The sequence below is a fragment of the Heterocephalus glaber genome, unplaced genomic scaffold, assembly GCF_053883595.1.
Source record: "Heterocephalus glaber isolate CG9 unplaced genomic scaffold, H.glaber_assembly_v1.0 deba00001594, whole genome shotgun sequence".
In the NCBI taxonomy this organism is placed as follows: domain Eukaryota; kingdom Metazoa; phylum Chordata; class Mammalia; order Rodentia; family Bathyergidae; genus Heterocephalus; species Heterocephalus glaber.
Genome location: NW_028258369.1, coordinates 6790212 through 6811330, shown reverse-complemented (window position 1 = coordinate 6811330; position 21119 = coordinate 6790212). Strand labels below are relative to the sequence as shown.

Here is a 21119-nt window from a genome sequence, read left to right as displayed (position 1 = left end):
CTTTTTGAAAGGAGGCGAAATGGTATATGCGCAGTGGAATGGAAGTTGAAATAAAGCCCAAACAGCCCTGTAGAATACCCGATTCAGCTCAAAGGAGAACAATAGCAGAAAAGAACAATATTAAGTGGCCAGTGCTATACTATATCCAGAGAAAAGTGACTTAATGAGCATTTGAAACATCGTAGTCTTGGCTCTGCATGCAGAATGGTGAAGAAAATGAAAACAGAGCAGGGTGGGAAGAAGGTACAGTAACTAACAGGCACATTAAAAGAAGCTTGTGCTGTGTGCCAGGTGTTAGCCTTGATATTAGTTCTTTTTTCCTAGTTCTATTTTATTTCTTATAAAAACACAATCTAAAATAGTCCTTAAATCCACCTGCTTCTTACCAAGTTTTGCCTACTGAACTGAGAATTTGGCTTCCTGTGGCATATTTGACAATGATAATGTATAAAAAGCTATGATAGTTTTAAAAATTTATCCATCATATTAAAGATCTAATGTCTCAATGAGACAAAGATACTATAAACCATCTAAGAAAGAAACATGGCATAGGTTGTCCGTGTGAAAGCAAGACGAGAACTCAACATGACTACCAAAGGCCCACCCTGACTACTTAATGAAGTTCAACCACAGACTACTACCATTTTTGCCTCAATTTTCCTCTTTAAGTAGTGCTTACAAGGCAAAACTTTGTATGAAAAAGAGTTTTACAACACAATTTTGAAGTTTTATCTCTGAGATTAGAAGCCATTCAGCATAGGATCTTCAGAGTGAGGGCATTTTCTGAAGAAAAAAAGAGCATCATATCCTACAAGATAGAAAAATACTACCTGCTTCTTCTCTCCACAGCCTACGCCTACTCTTCTTTAAAAAAATTTTTTGATTGCAGTGAAAACACTTAACATAAGATCTACCACTGTAACAGATTTTAAAATAATGATACAGGTTAATGGTGTAGAGCACATCTCTAAAATTTATTCATTTTGCCTAACTGAAATTTTATACCAGCTGATGAGCAACTTCCCATTAACCTTTCTCTTAAGCGTTGGTAACCACAAATCTATTCTCTGCTTATTATATGTTTCACTATTTCAGTAAATCATCTAAGTGGAATCATGTAATAATTATTGTTTTGTGAATCACTTACTTCACTTAGCATAGTGTCTTGAGCTTTATCCATGCTGTCATATATTGCAGGGTTACTTTCTTTTTTTTGGTAAATTGTTTTATTGGTACATTTTAGGTATACAACACAATTACATTCCTCATTGGGAATTGTACCTTTACATAATGCATCTTGGTTCTTATTTTTTTCCCTATTCCTAGCCCTCCCTTCACTCCCTCCACGCTTCCCTATTTTCAAAGACTTTATTTCCATTTTTTCCATTTCTCATCATTTTTCCTTTCCCTTCTTTGCTTTCCCATGCCCCTCCCCACTACCCATACCCCTTTGGACATTTTCTTCCTATTTTGCATTATTGATTATTCATTCTAATCATTGGTACATTTTAGTTATACAATATAATGGCATTCATCATTGGAAATTTGCACTTTTACATAATCTCTCTTGGTTCGTATTTTTGACCCTTGCCCAGCCCTCCCTTCAACACCTCCATTCCTCCCTATTTACAAAGATTTTGTTCCTATCTCTCCATTTACTCATATTACTGCCATTCCCTTATATCCTTTCCCCTAGCCCTCCCACTTCCTTCCCCTTTGCCCCTTTTCTTCCTATTTCACATTACCTATTACGCATTTTGTTCCTTATTTACACTTTCAGTTTCTCACACCAGAGAAACTATTCAGTATTTATACATGTGTGTCCTATTTATTTCACTTAAGAATATTGCCTCAATGTGCATCCACTTAGCTATAAATGTCTCTAATTTCTCATTTTTTATGGCTGAGTAGCACTTCATTTTATAAAAAAAAAAAACCACATTTTCTTTATCCAGTCTCCAGTTGATGGGCATTTGGGCTGTTTCCAAGTTTCAGCTATGAAAAACTGTGCTGCTATAAACATGGGTGTATATACATGACTGTGGTATGATTCTTTTAATTCTTTGGAGAAGATCCCCAGCAGTAGAATAGCGGGGTCAAGTGGGACTTCCAGTCCTAGTTCTTTGAGGTATCTCCATTCTGATTTCCACAGTGGTTGCACCAGTCTACACTCCCACCAGCAGTGGAGCAGGGTCCCTCTTTCCCCACAGGCCTGCCAGCATTTGTTATTGGTTGATTTCATGATAGCAGCCATTCTTTCTGGAGTGAGGTGGAATCTCAGTGTTGTTTTCATTTGCATCTCTCGAATGACCAGTGATGTTGAACATTTTTTCATATGTTTATTTGCTATTTCTACTTCTTTGTCTGAGAAATGTCTGTTCATTTCACACACCCATTTTCGGATTGGGTCTTTAAATTTGGGAGGTCTGATCTTTTTAAGTTGTTTATAGATTCGAGATAGTAGACCTTTGTCTGAGGAAAAGCAAGTGAAGATATTTTCCCACATTGTGGGTTGTCTCTTCACACTGCTGGTGGTTTCTCTTGCTGTGCAGAAGGCTTTAAATAAGAAGAGATTCCACTTGTTGATTGTTTGTGCTAGTTCATGGGCAACTGTGGCTTTGTTCATAAAATCTTTTCCTACATCGATGTCTTCAAGGGATCTACCTAACCTCTGTTCCAACTGGCTCAGAGTTTCTATTTAATATTTAGATCTTTAATCCATTTTGATTTTAGTTTAGTGTATGGTGAGAGATGTAGGGCTAGTTTTAATCTTTGGCAAGATGAAGCCCAATTTTTCCAGCACCATTTATTAAAGAGGCTATCTTTCCTCCAGTGAGGGTGTTTGGCTCCTTTATCGAAGATGAGATGGCTGAGTGTGTCTGGCATTGTTTCTGCATCTTCTAATCTGTTCCACTGGTCCTCCAGTCGGTTTCTTTCCCAGTACTATGGTGCTTTTATCACAGTAGCTTTGTAGTATAGTTGCAGGTTGGGGATTGTGATACCCCCTGCCATGTCTCTGTTACCTAGAATTGCTTTTGCTATTCTGGGTTTCTTCTTGTTCCAAATGAATTTTTGGATTGTTTTCTCAAGGTCCATGAAGTATGCTGCTGGGATCACAATTGGAATTGCATTAAATCTATATAGCAGTTTTGGAAGTATGGCCATTGTCACTATATTAATCCTTCCTACCCAGGAGCAGGGGATGTCTGTCCATTTTCTGATATCATCTTCAATCTCTCTTTTCAGAGTGCCATAGTTTCCAGAGAAGAGGTCTTTGATTTCTTTCATTAGGTTGATTTCATTAGGTATTTCAGTTTTTTGGATGCTATTGTGAAAGGAATTATTTGCCCTATTTCTCTCTCAGTGAGTCTCTCATTGGTGTAGAGGAATGCTATTGATTTTTGTGTGTTAAGCTTGTAACCAGCTACTTGACTGAATTTGGTTATTATGTCTAAAAGACTTTTGGTGGAGTTCTTGGGGTCTTCTATATAGAGTATCATGCTATCTGCAAATAATGACAATTTGACTTCTTCATTACCTATCTTTATTCCTTTTCTTTCTTTCTCTTGTCTAATTGCAGTGCCTAATGTTTCCAGAACTATATTGAACAAGAGAGTGATAGTGGACATCCTTGTCTTGTTCCTGATTTTAGTAGGAAGGATTTCAGTTTTTGGCCATTTAGTATGATATTGGCTGTTGGTTTTTCATAGATGGCTTCTATCAGTTTGAGGTAGAGATCATCTATTCCAATGTTTTGTAGGGTTTTTTATCATAAATGCATGTTGGATTTTGTCAAATGCTTTTTCTGCATCTATGGAGATAATCATATGGTTTTTGTCCTTGGCTCTATTGATATGGTGTATTACATTGATTGATTTGCATATGTTGAACCATCCCTGCATCCCTGGGATGAATCCCACTTGATCAGGGTGTATGATCTTCTTGATGATCTTCTGCATTCTGTTTGCCAGTATCTTATGAAGGATTTTTGCACCTATGTTCATTAGTGAGATTGGCCTATAGTTCTCCTTTTCAGTTGGATCTTTCTCTGCTTTGGGGATCAAGGTGATGCTTGATTCCAGGAATGAATTTGGGAGTATTGCTTCCCTTTCAATTTCATTGAAGAGTTTAAACAGTAGTGACAGCAGTTCCTCTCTAAATGTCTTGTAGAATTCAGCAGTGAAGCCATCAGGGCCCAGGCTTTTCTTAGTTGATAAGTTTTTAATTACATTTTCAATTTCATTGGTTGATATTGGGTTGTTCAGAATTTTTAGGTCTTCTTCGTTCAACTTGGGCAATTCATATGGATCTAGGAATCTGTCCATTTCGTCTGTGTTGTCCATCTTATTGGCATACAGGTTCTGGAAGTAGCTATTGATGATCCTCTGAATTTTTGCTGGGTCTGTTGTAATTTCACCCTTTTCATTCCTAATTGCATGGATTTGGGCCTTTTCTTTCTTTTTTCTGATAAGGTTGGCTAAAGGTTTGTCAATTTTGTTGATTCTTTTGAAGAACCAACACTTGGCTTCATTGATTTTTTTGTATCATTCTCTTAGTCTCCATTGCATTGATTTCTCCCCTGATCTTTATAATTTCCTCCCTTGTATGACCTCTGAGGTTGTCCTGTTCTTCTTTTTCTAGAAGCTTGAGGTGCAGCATCAGATTGTTTAATTGGGATCGTTCTGTTTTCCTAATATGCATATTCACTGCTATGAATTTCCCTCATAAGACTGCTTTCATTGTTTCCCATAGATTCTGATATGTTGTATTGTCATTGTCATTTAATTGAAGGAACTGTCTGATTTCTTCTTTAATTTCCTCTGTGACGCATTGGTTTTTCAGAAGTGTGTTGTTCAATTTCCATGTGTTTATGAAATTTTTTGAGTTTCTTTTGCTATAGATCTCCAATTTCATCGCACTATGGTTTGATAATGTACAGGGGATAACTTCAGTTCCTTTGCACTTACTTAAACATGTTCTATGTGTGAGTATGTGGTCTATTTTGGAGAATGACCCATGTGCAGCTGAGAAGAATGTGCATTCTGATTTTGTGGGGTGGAAGACTCTGTAAACATCTGTTAAGTTCATTTGTTCAAGAGTTCGATTGAGTTCTAGTATTTCATTACTTATTTTTTGTCGAGTTGATCTATCTATTTGTGACAGTGGCATGTTGACATCCCCCAGTACAATTGTATTAGTGCATATATGACTTTTCATGTCCGTTAGTATTTGTTTTATATAGTTGGGTGCACTAGTGTTTGGTGCACAGATGTTTATGATTGTCATCTCTTCCTCTTGGATTCTTCCCTTTACAAGGATGTAGTGTCCTTCTTCATCTCTCTTAATCAGTGTTGGTTTGAAATCTACTTGATCTGCAAAGAGGATAGCTACTCCTGCTTTTTTTCAGGTTCCTGTCGCATGGAGTATTGTTTTCCACCCTTTAACTTTCAGTCTACGAGTTTCCTTTTGAATTAAGTGTGTTTCTTGTATGCAGCATATTGTTGGATTGTGCTTCTTGACCCATTCTGCCAGTCCATTTCTTTTGATTGGTGAATTGGGACCATTAACATTGATGGTTATAACTGAAACGTATTGACTTGTCATTGCCATGACTTTTTCTTTTTGTTGGGTTCTCCCCCTTTACATTTAATTTCTTGTCATGCCAGATAGGTTCATTCTGCTTTGCTTTCTGGGGTTGTGATCCTCAATGTCTGTTCCTAGGCTATTGTGTAAACTTCTTTGGAATGCTGGTTTGGTATTCACAATGTTCCTAAGGTGCTCTGTGTCATGAAAGGATCGTATTTCTCCATCCATTTTGAAAGATAGTTTTTCAGGGTCCATCAATCTGGGTTGGAGGCTGTTTTCTTTTAGGGCTTGGAATTTGTCACCTCTTCTTGCCTTGATGGTTTGTGTTGAGAAGTCTGCTGTGATTCTGCTGGGCTTTCCTTTGTATGTGATTTGTTTCTTTTCTCTAACTGATTGGAGAACTTTGTTCTTCTGTTGAGTTTCTGGAATCTTAACAATTATATGCCTATGTGTAGATTTGTTTTGATCCAGGCTATTTGGAGTCCTATATGCCTCACTTATCTGTATGTCAAGCTCTTTTCCCCTGCTTGGGATGTTTTCTGCCATTATTTCTGTGAAGAGATTTTTTATGTCATCTGCACTCTCTCCTGTTTCTTCATTGAGCCCAATCAGTCTTATGCTATTCTTTTTTGCATCGTCTAGCAGCTGCTGGATTGATTTCTCATGTTCCCTTATAATTTTGAAGCAATTTTTCTTTTCCTGGTCACTAATTGCAATCTTATCTTCTAGATCTGAAATTCTGTCCTCACACTGGCTCATTCTGCTGTGTAGACTTTCAATGGAGTTTTTCATCTCCTGGAAATCTATTTGCATCTGTTTTATGGGTTCCATTTGTTTCTTATGTTGGGATTCCATCATGTTCCTCAGCTCCTCTCTAGATTTATTAATCATGTCTTGCACTAAGGATACAATTTCTCCTGTTATGTGAGAAATTATTTCTGATTTCATTTTTTCCAGATCCCCTTTTGTTGCCAGTTCAGTGGGTCCAGGTGGTTGAGTATCAGAGTGTTCCATCTCATTTCCCTTTGGGGTTGCTGTAGGTGATCTGGAAGTCTAGTTTTGAGACTTATTTACGTGTTTTCTCATTTTGACGGGGTGGAGGAGGCTGTTGGCGCCTGCACCGATGACCTCCTCTGAGCTGGGAGAGGTGAGACAGGGGCCAGGAGCAGCAGTAGGGATGGTGGCCCAAAAGCCCTTTCCTGTGGGCTTGGAGCAGCGGGAGGGATAGTGGCCGGGAAGCCCCTTCCTCTGGACCAGGAGCAGTGGGAAGGCGGCTCAGAAGCCTCTACCTCTGTGCGGGGAGCGGCAGGACTCAGTACGGTGGTCTGGTGGTCCAGTGTCCTCTGTGTCTTTGTAGTGTGGAACCAGGTGGCTCCCTGTCTGCAGCAGGCTGATTCAGCATCAGGATTTCTTTCTTTTTTAAGGCTAAATAATTGTTCACTGGATGTATATGCCATATTTTAATTCAATCATTCATCAGTGGACATTTAGGTTGTTTCCATGTTTGGTTATTTTGAAGACCGCTGCAGTGAATACAGGAGTGCTACCCTGATTCCAGTTCCTTTGGTTAAATACTTAGGAGATGGCTGGGTCATATAGTACTTCTGTTTTCTAATAATTTGAAGAACTTCGATATGATTTTCCATATACTCTATACTGTGTTTCGTTCCCACAAACTGTGGACAAGGGTTTTAATTTCTTCACAACCTTACTAGTGCATATTTTTAATAGCCATTCTAACAGATGTGGGATGATATCTCATTGTGGTTTTGATTTGCATTCTTCTGATACTTGGTGACATTAGGCATCTTTATATATACCCTTCTCCATCTATAGTCTTCTTTAAAGAAATGTTAATTCAATTTCTGAAACCACTTTAGAAGTTATTTAAATTAGTTGTTTCTTGTTTATTTTGTTTTGTTATTGAGTTACAGGAGTTCCTTACATTTTGGAAATTAAAATTGTCCCTGTTTGAAGATGACACAATCTTATATCTAGAAAACCCTGCTCATTACAAATTTGGAATAAGTAAATTCAGTATAGTTTCAGAATATAAAACCAACACACAATAAATCATTGCATTTTGTACACTAATAAATTATCTAAGAACAAAGTTAGATAAATAATCCCATATTTTATAGGATTAAAATAAAATACTTTTAATTAGCTTAATTAAGGAAATATCAGACTCATACATTGAAAACTACAAAACATCTATGAAAGTATTTTAAAAGTTATAAGAAAATGGAAAGACATCCAGTGTTCATATGTTAAAAGACAATATTTTCCCACTTCTTTATTAGTATATGTTTGTGATACAGGGTAAATTTGTTCATCATGAGAGAATTGGTATATATACATGTAACATCTTGATCCTTTTTACATTCCCTTCATTTCCCTTCCCTCCTGTCTCTCCTTATCCCTAGATCCCCTTCCCATTCTTTCACAGAAACAACTCTTTGATTCATTGATCCTTTGCATTGTTTTGTTTAGAGAACTTATGATTTTAAAAACATACATATTGCCAGCTGTGGTGGTGGATACTTGTAATCCCAACACTCACGTGGCTAAGGCAGGAAGATTGCTGTGAGTTTGAGGCCAGCCTAGGCTACATAGCAAGACCCTGTCTCAAAAAAATTTTAATTAAAAAATTTAAATATACATATTACTCAAAACAACCTACAGAGCCAATGCAATTCTTATCAAACTCCCGATGGTGGGAGTGGGAGTATAGCTCAGTGGTGGAACACTTGCCTAGCATGTGCAAGCCCCTGGGTTAAATCTTCAACACCATAAATTTTTTTAATCCAATGATACATTTTTCAGAACTAAAAACAATCTTAAATATATATGAAATCACAAAGGACCCCAAACAGCCAAAGTAATCTTGAGAAAATAGAAAAAGGCTGGAACCCACACACTTCCTGACTGTGAAGCATATTACAAAATTCTAGTAATCAAAATAATATTCTACTGGCATAAGGACAGTGGAAAAGAATTTAAAATTCAGAAATAAACACATATATATGCCCAACTGATCTTTGACAAGGGTGTTAAGACTACACAACTGGGAAAGAGGAGCATTTTCACTAAATAATGTAGGATACACACTACTGGATATACATATGCAAAAAATAAATCTGTACACTTCCCATACATCAAAGAATCACTAAATGCCAATTAAAGACAAATTTGAGACTTCAAACAGTAAAATTCTTAAAAGAAAATATAGGAGAAAAGCTCCATAACAATGATTTTTATGGATATCATCACATCTAAAGCACAAATAGAGAAATAAGATGATATCAAATTTTAAAACTGTTTACACAGCAAAAGAACCAATAAGTAGAGTAAAAATCCAAAGTAGAGAATGAAATAAAATATTTGCAAACTAATTTTTACTCATTATTCAAGGTTCAGGACAACTCCTACCCTTTTTCTGGCAGAAACAATGGTTATTGTTCTCTCCCAATAGATTTTGTTTATACCCTGTGATGGTTAGTTTCACGTGTTAATTTGAGTGAGCCATAAAGTGCACACATTAAAAATTGTTTCTGAGTGTGTCTATGACTGTGTTTCTAGATGAGAGTAGCATTTTCATTAGTATATTCAGTAAAATGAATTGCCCTCACCACTGTAGTTGGGTATCACCCAATCCACTGAGGCCCTGGATAAAACAAAAGGTAGAGGAAGGAGAAATAGAGCCCTTTCTTTTTGCCTCACTGCCTCAACTACGTTATTTTATCTCATCTTCTACCCTCACACTTGGGCTTATTATTATATAGCTCCTTTGGTTACCAGACCTTCAGACTCAGAAGAAATTACATTCCTGTCTTTCCTGGGTCTCTAGCTTGCAGATTACAGATATGGTGATATTGTATGTGTGGTCTGTTCAGTCAGTGTCAACTGAAATTGAAAACCAGCTTTTAATTGAGGAGGAAGAGACAGCTGCAAAAGGACTTCAGTTTGAGAAGAGCTCACAGGGACATAGCAATGATGGAGAAGATCGGGCTGGCTCATTAACAAATGAAAGGGGCCTGCTTTTATCAGGTTGTTGGGGATGGCTATGGTCTGGTTGATCATTTCCCTCAGTTATAGTTCTGTGAGGTGACTCTGGAGAAGTCCTTATTGCTTGAGTGGACAATCTGGTTCCTATGACTGCTCTTACTTGGAACTGGGGGAGCTTTAGTTCCTGTCATGGGGTAATTGTTCCCCCTTTGGGGAGTGAAATCCGAATTGTGTAATCTGTCTGCAAGGCTCTTCTGTTCCTGTAACCCAAGGAGACTGCAGGTTTAACACAATAACTGGAAAATCTAGGGAGTCTAAAACAGGACATTGTAACATCTGGCAGTTGAATGTCTCCACAAGTCTTCAAAATAACTTAGTTACACTTATCTTGGTGTCCTCTGTCTTGAAGGAGAATAAGATAGGTTAGGTAGATTTGAGGTAATTAACCTTGTAGCACCAGGTTTTAGACAGATACTCCTTACATGATGAACATCCCTATATACAGGGCTAACACAAGATTTTAAGCTAATAAATGAGAGATAAATAAAATAAAGACAGAGGTGCCAAGTTTTATTCTACTTTTAGTTACACATTGGGCATCTTCAGGCCCAAGTGAAGAGTTAGATCTTTTTAGAAAAAAAAAAAAGCACAGACTATCACAGTGGGATTTCTCAGTTATTATAATTACATTGAATCAATTCCTCTAAGTAAATAAATTCTATTGATCCTTTTGCTCTGGAGAACTCTAATATATACTTATTATCTGACATTTTATCTTTTTATGATTCAGCAAAGAATCATAACTGTAATGACAGTTAAATGTTAGATGCAAAAGCTTTGTCCCACAGATATATTAAAAACAAATATTTATGTACTTTTTTATAACTGTCACAGTGTCAACATTAACCTTAATGAAAATATATTCAATCATATATCTACAGAGGTAGAGAGGCAAAAACAAATATATAGAGAAAATGAAAATAAATATGAAGATTAAAAAATGGTTGGAGTCATTCGAGAAATTTGAGGAACTTGATAAGTTTCACTAAATTTTAATTTGAAACATGACAATTGTTAAATTGTTTCTTGATTTTTAAAAGGATAACTGCTTAGTTTGAAGTCACACGGTTTCTCTTATATGAGAAACACAAAATATAAATAAGTGGCAAAATTAAAGATAGATAATAGGAATTAGGGAGAAGAACAAGCAGACCTGGGCCAGACAAGCAGGACTCCTCCCCCAATACAAGCAAGCAACCACACACCAGATGCATGGCGCCTCCTCAGCATGAACAAGCAAGTCTGTACCAGATATGTGGCACTCCTCCAATGTGAACAAGCAAGCCCACAGAGAACGGCACCCCCGCCCCAACTCAAGCAAGCAGGCCCACACCACACGTGCAGCATGCCCCTTTGATTGAAGGGCAAAATCATCCACCAACTCCAAGCCAACTGTACATTTTGCTTCTTGATCCATGGGCCAAAGAGATGAGGATTAACTGGCTGACCTGATCCTGGTATTATCTGATCCTACTCCCCAAAATGACTGTAAACTGCATATACTGCAAACATGTATTAATAATAAAAACCAAAGGAATTTTTTCTTTGACTCAATCTTTTGGTCATTTTCCTATTTTTATTATTTTTGTCTTTGGGGGGGTTGGTATTTTCTCCCCCTTTTTCCTCTTTTAGTTTCTTTTCTCTCTTTTTCTCTTTTCCTCTTTCAACCTTTTTCTCCTTTGCATCTTTCTTTTATTTCCTGTATTTTGTTTACTGTTTTATTCTTTTTCTTATTCACTTTTTCCTGCATCTGTTCTCCAACAAAATCAATTTCTTTTTATTCCTCAATAGGACACCCTATCTCATATTTATATCCTTCATCTTATATCCCATTGATTGGTTTTGAGGTTTTCTTTTTCCATTTTCTGGTTCCCAACCCCCTCTACTAACCAGTATAAATACTAAACTTCATGAATTTCTAGATAGCTAATTAAATTTACACTATTGCTGTTGAATACTGTTCTGTGCTTAGTAGAGGTAAAGTTGTACAGCTTAGTTAGTACTTACTGTAGGTGAATACTAGGTCAATATTTGGTTTGTTTTAGTGTTCGTAGGTGATTAAAGATCTTTTTTCTACAATTAAGGGTAGCTCATTGTTGTTCCATAGGGTTAGTCAAAACTCAATTCGCATTTGATACTATACTTGATGCTGATTTTATTTCTATAGCCAAGGTGGCATAGCTGTTGCTATTAATTTGTTTTCTTGAGATGCCAGTATCTGGACTGCCTTGGAGTCATTAAAAACACTGTGGCCCATTCTTCCAATGCAACCTCCCAACCTAAATAAATGGAGGTGGTTGAATCCTGGGATAGAGACAAAAGCCAGCAGTTACTTATGCCCAGAGGACACAAATGAGAAGGAAACATTAATTAAAGAGGTCTCCATACTAGAAGCAAAGCTTCTCACTACAATCCATACATAAGCCTCACCACAAAAATTAACAACAACAACAAAAAAGAAACATGAGGAAAAAAACCCAACAAAATGGCTCCAAAGTGGCCCAACTCTTCCAAAGCTGATCCATGGGGCATCAAATGGGAGGAAATCAAAAGCCACATACCCAAATTATTCAACATGGTATCATGAGAGAAGATAAAACATATCAATAAGGCATTTGGCAAACTCACAGATGATATAAGTAAACAGATATTGGAACAAATTAACGAATCAATCAGCAAGTCTTCAGACACTAATAAAAAGCTAACAGAGCTAAACAAGATGATGCAAAATATGAATGACCACAAAAGAAAAGAATTGGGGTCCATAAAAAGGCTTCAAATAGAAATTGAGGAGATTAAAAATTCTATTAAAAGTCTCTCTTGGTTCTTGTTTTTCACCCTTGCCCAGCCCTCCCTTCAACCCCTCCAGCCCTCCCTATTTACAAAAATTTTGTTCCTATTTTTCCATTTTCTCGTATTAATCCCATTCCCTTCTATCCTTTCCCTTAGGGTGAAAAACAAGAACCAAGAGAGACCATGTAAAGGTGCAAATTTCCAATGATGAATGTCATTATATTGTATACCTAAAATGTACCAATGATTAGAATGAATAATCGATAATGTAAAATAGGAATAAAAGGTCCAAAGGGGTAGGGGTAGTGGGAGGCACAGGGGAAAGGAAAGAAGGGAAAGGAAAAAATGATGAGAAATGGAAAAAATGGAAATAAAGTCTTTGTAAATAGGGAAGGGTGGAGGCCGTGAAGGGAGAGCTAGGAATGGGGAAAAAATAAGAACCAAGATGCATTATATAAAGGTACAATTCCCAATGAGAAATGTAATTGTGTTGTATACCTACAATGTACCAATAAAAGAATTTAATACAAAAATAAAAAATAAATAAATAAATAAAAATATGGGACTCAGAAGTGACCAATGTGATGACAGTGTCAGAACTAGAAGACAGGGCTGTTGTCAGTGACCACTTAGTAAAAGCTACCATAAAAACAAGAAAACATTAAAAAAAGAATCCAACTGCTTCTAGATGATGTGCAAAAAAAGACTAAGATTAATTGGAATTAGTGAAAAATCAGAAGACAATAAAAATGGGATTAAAAACCTGTTCACTGAAATAATAGCAGAAAACTTTCCAAATAAGGAGAAAGTGTTCAGTCATTGAGTAAGCAGAGCTTGTATACAAGATGAGCTTGACTCTATCTTCATGAAGTTATTTTGGTACAACTAATTGAGGAAAACTAAGAATGCATCTGCCAAAGATTGCACAGGCATGATCTTCATCTCCAATTACTGTTTTCCTACAGCGTGTTATGCTCCTCCACTTAACAGTAAAGAATATATTCCAGTTGTAACAATGAATAATTATCCCCAATCACTGCTCATGTTGTTGTTAACAATGATCAGTTCAACTATTATAGGATTCTATGAGATTACATATACACAAAAAGCAGCAAATGATTGTTTGATAACATCATTGGCTTCAGAATACTTCAGCTAGTATTAATTTCTAGAGAGCTGTACTCAATTTAATGTCTGATAATTTGTAGGAGATAGTGTTATAACTCTAAGCTATTCATCAAATAAGTGCCATTCCTAAAGCTTTCTCCTTAGATGTCTAGTACTTTCACCAGAATGAAATGGAAGGGCTAAGTAAAGACATAAGCATTGGTTTAAAGCAATTTATGCAATAAATTAAATTATGCATTATTTCCTTCTTAAATCACCTATTCGTCATTTTCTCACAAATATTTAATTCACCTTGACAGATTTTTTGCTGAAACTCTAAGAAATTAATATTTAAAATAATTTATGGAATCGATTTTTGAGCCATAATCTATATTATATAAAGAATTCAAAAAGTTAGACCTCTGAATATAAAAGATCAAATCAAAAAACGGGCTAGTAAATGAATAGACACTTCACAGAAGAAGCCAATGAATACATAAAGAAATGCTCAACATCACTGGCAATTAGAGAAATGTAAATTAAAACCACACTGAGTTTCCATCTTACCCCAGAAAGAATGCCTGTCATCAAGAAATCAAATAATAACAAATGCTGGAGAAGCTGTGGGGGAAAAGAAACCCTCCTACATTGTTGGTGGGAGTGTAAATTGGTACAACCACTATAGAAATTGGTATGTAAGGTCCTCAAAAAGCTAAAATTAGAAATTCCATTTGACCCAGCTATTCTCCTTCTAGATATCTTCCCAAAAGAGTTAAATACATTATATTACAGATACATGCCTACCCATGTTTACAGTAAGTAGCACAATTCATAGTAGCTAAATCTTAAAAGTAGCCTATACGATGAATCAATAAAGAAAATATGGTATTTAAGCACAATTGAGTACTACTCTCCCATAAAAAATAACAAACTTGAGTCATTTGTAGGAAAATGAATACACTTTGAGACAAAAATGTTAAGTAAAATAAATCATACACAAGCTTAAATATTACATGAGAAGCTCAAATTATAAATAAAGAGCAAAACAAAAGATAGGTAATAGAAAGTAGGGAGATAGATCTTTCTCAGATGGGAAAGGGATCAAACATGGAAGGAGGGGAAGAAAGGAGAAGGAAGGGGATGAAAAAAGTTATTAAGGTGTAGAGGCTGGGGATTTAGCTCAGTGGTTTCGCCGCCTGCTGCACAAGCGCAAGAACCTGAGTTCGATTCCCGGTACCAAAAAAAAAAAGTTATTAAGGTGTGCTATATATATGTATCAACTCCACACAAGGAATGTAAACATTATGTACTGCCAACATGGACTGATAAAAAATGAAACAAAAAATAGGAAATAGGAAGATAGATCTTTTGCTGAAGACAAAGGGGACCACAAGATGGAAGGAGGGGTGAGGCAGGGAGGTTAAGGGGATAAAAAAAAGAATTAAGATGTGTGATGTGTATGTACCAACTCCCCACAAGGAATGTAATTATTGTGTACTGCAAACATGGACAAATAAAAAAATTAAAATTAAAAAAAAGAAAGAAACTAAAGTAGTCATTTCTACCATGTCATTGATTTGTTTTTTCATTGATTTATTTTAAATCATATTTTAATTTCTTTTAGAATTTCAAAAAACTTTAAAGGTGGGTTGGAGATCTTTTTACTTGTTGAAAGGAAAATGTATTACGAGAAAAGATTGAGAAGTATTGTTTCATATTACTTACCTAAATTTGTATTTCTGGTAATAAGACAAGACCAAAAAAGATTCCTTGTGTCTCTTCAGCTTGATTCAAACATAGGCCCCTGAGGGGCCTGCCAATGGGCCCAGAAAGCATTTATCCCAACAGGAACATGCCACCTGCCACTTTCCAATCAGTAAAATTACTGCCAAAACCACTCAAGTACTCATATCTCCCCAAGGGATTGCCATTTTTTTGACTCAGCAAGTAACCATGCAGACTAATTCTAGTGTCTCATCCATTTTAGAATCTTCTTATAACAGCAGTAGGAGAGGCTTTATCTTATACAGATGCTCCGAGCACATTTCCCTCTTCTACCCATAAAAACAAATACAGAATGATTGTCTGACTCAGTTCCTATTTTGCCTTCTGTCTCTGCTACCCTAATAGAGGCAGTTGTCTCTCTTCATATGTGCTTATACATGCCTCCTTTGAGGAAAAATAGATGTAAGTCTTGTTTTAGAAAGCCAGTCTAAGATGTATCTACTATCTTTTCATACAGAGTCTTCCTGTTGTAATATTCCAATGTAAAGGAAAAGAAGAATTTGCATAATATAAAGATACATACAAATTATTTGACCAAACAAAAATCGCAGAGGATAATTGCATATTTTTAAGAATGAATTATTCCAGTAATATCTAATGTTTTGAACTATTTTCCCATTAGTTGGCTTCAGGAGATATATTTGCTCTAGCCTTTTCTTTTTCATTACTAATGTTGCAGGTCTTGTAAGAGAAATATAAACCATGTTAGGAAAGTAAAGTGACTCATACATTTCCTAAAAATCAGAGCCATTACAAAGGCTTCTGAAGATGGTGACAGGTTCCATCTGTGATCCACTGGATGTGAGAAACAGGAAATCCTGCAAGGAGCTTTGAGAACTGGAGTTTATTGTGAGGATAAACAAGCGCTGAAACAGGAAAAACATTTGGAACCATGGAAAATCTGGGGATTGGTTACCTTCCGAATCAGAGGCCATATGATCTTTTGCTTATAGCTTTTCTGTAGCTCTCAGAGTATATACTTCCTCAGAATCTGGCCTGCTATGGTCACCTCCAAGCCTCTGACTCTAAATCATGAAATCCCTCTCTGTACAGTCTTTTGATCTCAGCTTGCTGATGCTAATTGTCTTATTGTCTCAGTTCAGATTCCCAGGAAAGGAAATCTGAGAGACCAACAAAAATTTTCTAGCCATGCTATAGGTCAGGTACATATTCCATGCCCTTACCAACTATGTTCCAAGAGGTAGATTCACCTGACCTATGTAAGACTTTCACTCCTGGAGGGGTAGAGAGTAGGAAGCTTTTCTAAAAAGGAACTTAAAAATACAGACAGGAATAAAGGAAAAGAAGGCAATTCCCAGTGAGATGGATTAGAAGGATCTAACCATCCCCAAGTGATACTTTTCCTTTTTCCTTGCAAAAGCATTGACCAAAGAGTAGGTGCCGGATTGGATTATGGAAAAAGGATACCAACTTTATATTGAATTATTATACTGAATTCATTAAGAATCAAGGTTTCGGCGCATGCCCGGGAGGCGGGCCGGGGCAGCTCCAGGAGGAAGGCAGAGAGCAGGGTACTTTTGGAGAGCGATAATGGAAAAGTCCTGGATGCTGTGGAACTTCATCGAAAGATGGCTGATAGCCTTGGCTTTCTGGTCTTGGGCTCTCTGCCGTATTTCTCTCTTACTGTTAATAGTGACTTTTCATCTGTACAGAGGCACTATCTTACTTTCGTTAATATTCATATCAATAGCAAGTATTCTCTATAAATTCCAGGATGTGTTACTTTATTTCCCAGAACAGCCATCCTCTTCATGCCTTTATGTCCCCCCATGCCCATGGGCATTCCACATGAAAACATTTTCATCAGAACCAAAGATGGAGTACGTCTGAATCTTATTTTGATAAGATACACTGGAGACAATTTGCCCTACTCCCCAACTATAATTTATTTTCACGGGAATGCGGGTAACATAGGGCACAGGTTACCAAACGCACTGCTCATGTTGGTTAACCTCAAAGTGCATCTTCTGCTGGCTGATTATTGAGGATACGGAAAAAGGGAAGGGGAAGCCAGTGAAGAAGGACTCTGCTTAGATTCGGAAGCTGTGCTCGACTATGTGATGACCAGACCCGACACTGATAAAACGAAAGTTTTTCTTTTTGGCCATTCCTTGGGGTGGGGGGTGGCTATTCATTTGGCTTCTGAAAATTCACAAAGCGTTTCGGCCATTGTGGTGGAGAACACGTTTTTAAGCATACCGCATATAGCCAGCACTTTATTTTCCTTCATCCCAATACGTTACCTCCCTTTGTGGTGCTACAAAAATAAATTTTTGTCCTACAGAAAAATTTCTCAGTGCAGAATGCCTTCGCTTTTCATCTCCGGGCTCTCTGACCAGTTAATCCCGTCAGTGATGATGAAGCAGCTCTATGAGCTCTCCCCAGCTCGGACTAAGAGATTGGCCATTTTTCCAGACGGGACTCACAATGACACGTGGCAGTGCCAAGGTTACTTCACTGCGCTTGAGCAGTTCATCAGGGAAGTCGTCAAGAGTCATTCTCCTGAAGAAGTGCCGAAAACTTCATCCAATGTGACGATTATATAGTCTCTCTCTTGGGCTGATGCGTTGTATTTTAATTTGTGCAGAAGGATAAAGAATGTTCCTTCCCAGAAGTGTATTATGTTTTACTTGTCTGAAAGTGACATTAAACTTATAAAGGACCACAGTGCCCCTTTATGATGATTCAAATTGCTTCTTACATGTGAAGAACTGTAATTCTTGGGGTTCTTTCATACATTTTCATCAAAACTTTGAATATGGGTGTGTAATCATAATTTTAGTTTAATATGTCAGTATAATAGAGATTATTCAAAAGTCTCTTGTTGCTTAAGTGGTATAATCTGCTACACTTAGGTGAATAGCTGGGTGTGGAAGGCGATGTGTAAACAAGAAACCTTTGGGTGTAATTCCTTTAGTAAATACCGGGACAATCATGGTAAGCAAACTTAGTTCTGTAACTGTATTTTTCACCTTGCAAGTTAAAATGAAATGCACGACGGTATTTTATTCTTGACTTATGCAATGCAGCATTTTTAATGTAAATACCACTGGTCATAGACCAATGTATATGGGTACTTGGGTTATATCTATTTTTATGTAAACTATTTTGTTTTTGGCAGGAAGTGAAATGAGGCCTGTGTGCAGGTTGCCATTGAATTTGTTCTGGTGAATGCTGAGATCCAGCTTTTTCTTACAAATAAAGGGAACCCTGTTTTCCAATAAAAAAAAAGAATCAAGGTTTCTATTCTCTGTAGGTAATATATAACAAGCGAAGTTCTTCAAAACCAGATCATCAGTAATAACATTTTTTCACATCCTATCATTGCTATTAAAATTAGCTTTGCTATTTCTTCATTTCAAACAGCTAGAACTGTCAGGGATTGGTGGAAATTGGCACCAATGACCCAGTTATTTAACTGACAGCTGTCAAACTCCTCTCCTATACACAACAGCTCAACAGCAGCTGCTGGCACAATCCTGAGGGGCAACCCAATGGCTATACTAAGTAGTGCAAAGATTGGGGCCAGATCAGGGACCACTGCTGTTATCTCTGCAACCCCTTAGTCCAGCTAAACTATAAACATCACTGCCACCTTTGGAGATCTATGGGAGCAGAAGTAGCTGCAATTTCTGACTTGCCACTTCAGTGGAAGCTGTGGGAACTGTTGATCAAGAGGCCACTTTTTTTGGTGATCTAGCCAGGATGTCATGATGACAGCCATGGCTGCTCTAAATGCCTTGTAGCCACTTGGGGAGATTTCACTCCAGCCACAGAAACCATTTAAAAAGCTACCAATTTGACAATTACAGCTCCAGAAGATTCCACTTCAGCCACAGCAACTCCAAACATCTTGCAAGGACTCTAAGATGTGTCCACTTCAGCTGCCCAGGCCATGCAAATGACTCAGCCCACATTGCATATATCCTCAATCCGGTCTATGAGGAGCACCTTCCCTGTTCAGGAGACTGCACATGTGTGAGCCTGACTTTGATCCTATAAAAGCAACCGTCCTCTGACCTTCATTAGGCCAATCTAAGGAACCTCCCTCCAGTTCATGGCCTCATTGTACTGCAGCACAAGCCACAATAAAGCCACTTCTATGTGGTTTTACTTTGCCACTTTATGATTTCTATCTCAAATTGAAGAGGCTTAGCTGGCAACACTGAGGACTACTGGCCCTGAGAATACCTCGCAGTTGAAGAGCTGAGAGTGTGGGAGATGGGAACTAAGAGCTATGGACAGCTGTGAAAAGCTGAAGAAGGGCTGAAGAAGGGCTGCAGAAGAACTGTTGGAGGATGCTAGTTCTGGCCACTGAAAGAGCTCCAGAGGGCCACTAGTAACTATGAGCTCCAGCTGCTGAGGAATTGTGGGTACCCAGGGTATAGGGCTATGCTAGGAGCCAAGAGCCAAAAATATCCAAAGCTTAGCACTGTAACACTAAGATCAGAGAGCTATTGGTGCTCAGAGCTCAGGTGTTGGTCCTAAGGAGCTGCACACTGCCTTTTCACAAGTTTTGTCCAAAATGAGCAAAAGAACCCTCAGTTGGTAGGTAACATAAGCTTTCATTTCTCAAAGAATATAAAAAAGTAGCATCTATCAAAATCAACTGTCTCAGAACATTGAAAAACAATCAAAAGTTTACAGCAACACTGAATCAAGAAAAAACACCTTGAAAACAGGAAATTTTTGTGCTGCCCTTACGCCAATGCCTCCCTGGCACAACAGGAATCTTAGCCCACATTCACAGCAATGGATTATGCTTGCTAGTTCCCGGAGAACAGAGCAGAGATTATTTGGAAAGCATTGCCTATGCATCTTCAAATTGTCTGGGGCAGGTTACTTATACAGGCATTGTGGCAGTTAATCCTAATTGCCAACTTGCCTGGATCAAGAAACCCCTAGAAGACTGGCGGGATCATGTGGGTGCTATACTCATCAGTGAATACACTGATTTTTAGAGGTGAATGTGCTGCTAGGAAGTGAGGCTCAGTTGAGGTAGGTCACTGGAGGATGACTTTGGAAAGTACATATCTCTGTGGTGTCCTTCCCTGTGCTCTGCTTCCAGCCATCATGAGGTGAGAGACACTCTTCCACCAAGCCCTTCGACCATGATGTTTCTGCTTTGCAGCCATCCAATCATGCATGGAACCCTCTGAAACCATGAGCCAAATAAACCTCTCCTCTTTTAAGTGTGTATGTAAGATATCTGGTCCTACCAATGAAAAGCTGGCTACTATAAGCACTTGTTTTTGTTTTTCCTTAGACTCAGTCTGGAAAAGGAGGAGGCACCATTCAAAAATATTGCAAGCCTAATTAACAACACATCAACACCTGGCAGAAAAGGTTAACCTTGAAACAAACAATAGAGTATCTAAGGCCTGAGGGCAAAATTGGGGAGAAGATCTTTAGGAAATTAGGAGATTAAATAACAGTGATCCACAAGACAAGATGCACACTCATGGGAAAAAGCTGAGAAAACCCTAACTTTCACTTTGGCTGAGCCCTCAGTTCAGTGTAAGCAAGGATAAATGTGAAAGAAGAACCCTAGAATAGTCAATCTACAAGTCTATGAAAGATCTTTTACATTTGTGTGTGTGTTGTTTTGCTTGTTTGTTTCCTTTTAGCTTTTACAATTCAAGATCTCTCTGGCATGGCTGGGGAGGTACCTAAGTGTTGGAGCATTTGTCTAGCATGCACAAGACTGTATGTGTTCCTTGGAAAAAATGTTTATTCAGATCATTTGTCCATTTGTAAAT

The 21119-nt window shown here is 37.6% G+C and overlaps 1 pseudogene; it reads left to right on the top strand.

Annotated features, from left to right (window-relative positions):
* Positions 1-16890: 16890 nt before the first annotated feature.
* On the top strand, positions 16891-17906 carry LOC101724583 (protein ABHD13-like; annotated as a pseudogene).
* The last annotated feature ends 3213 nt before the right edge of the window (positions 17907-21119 follow it).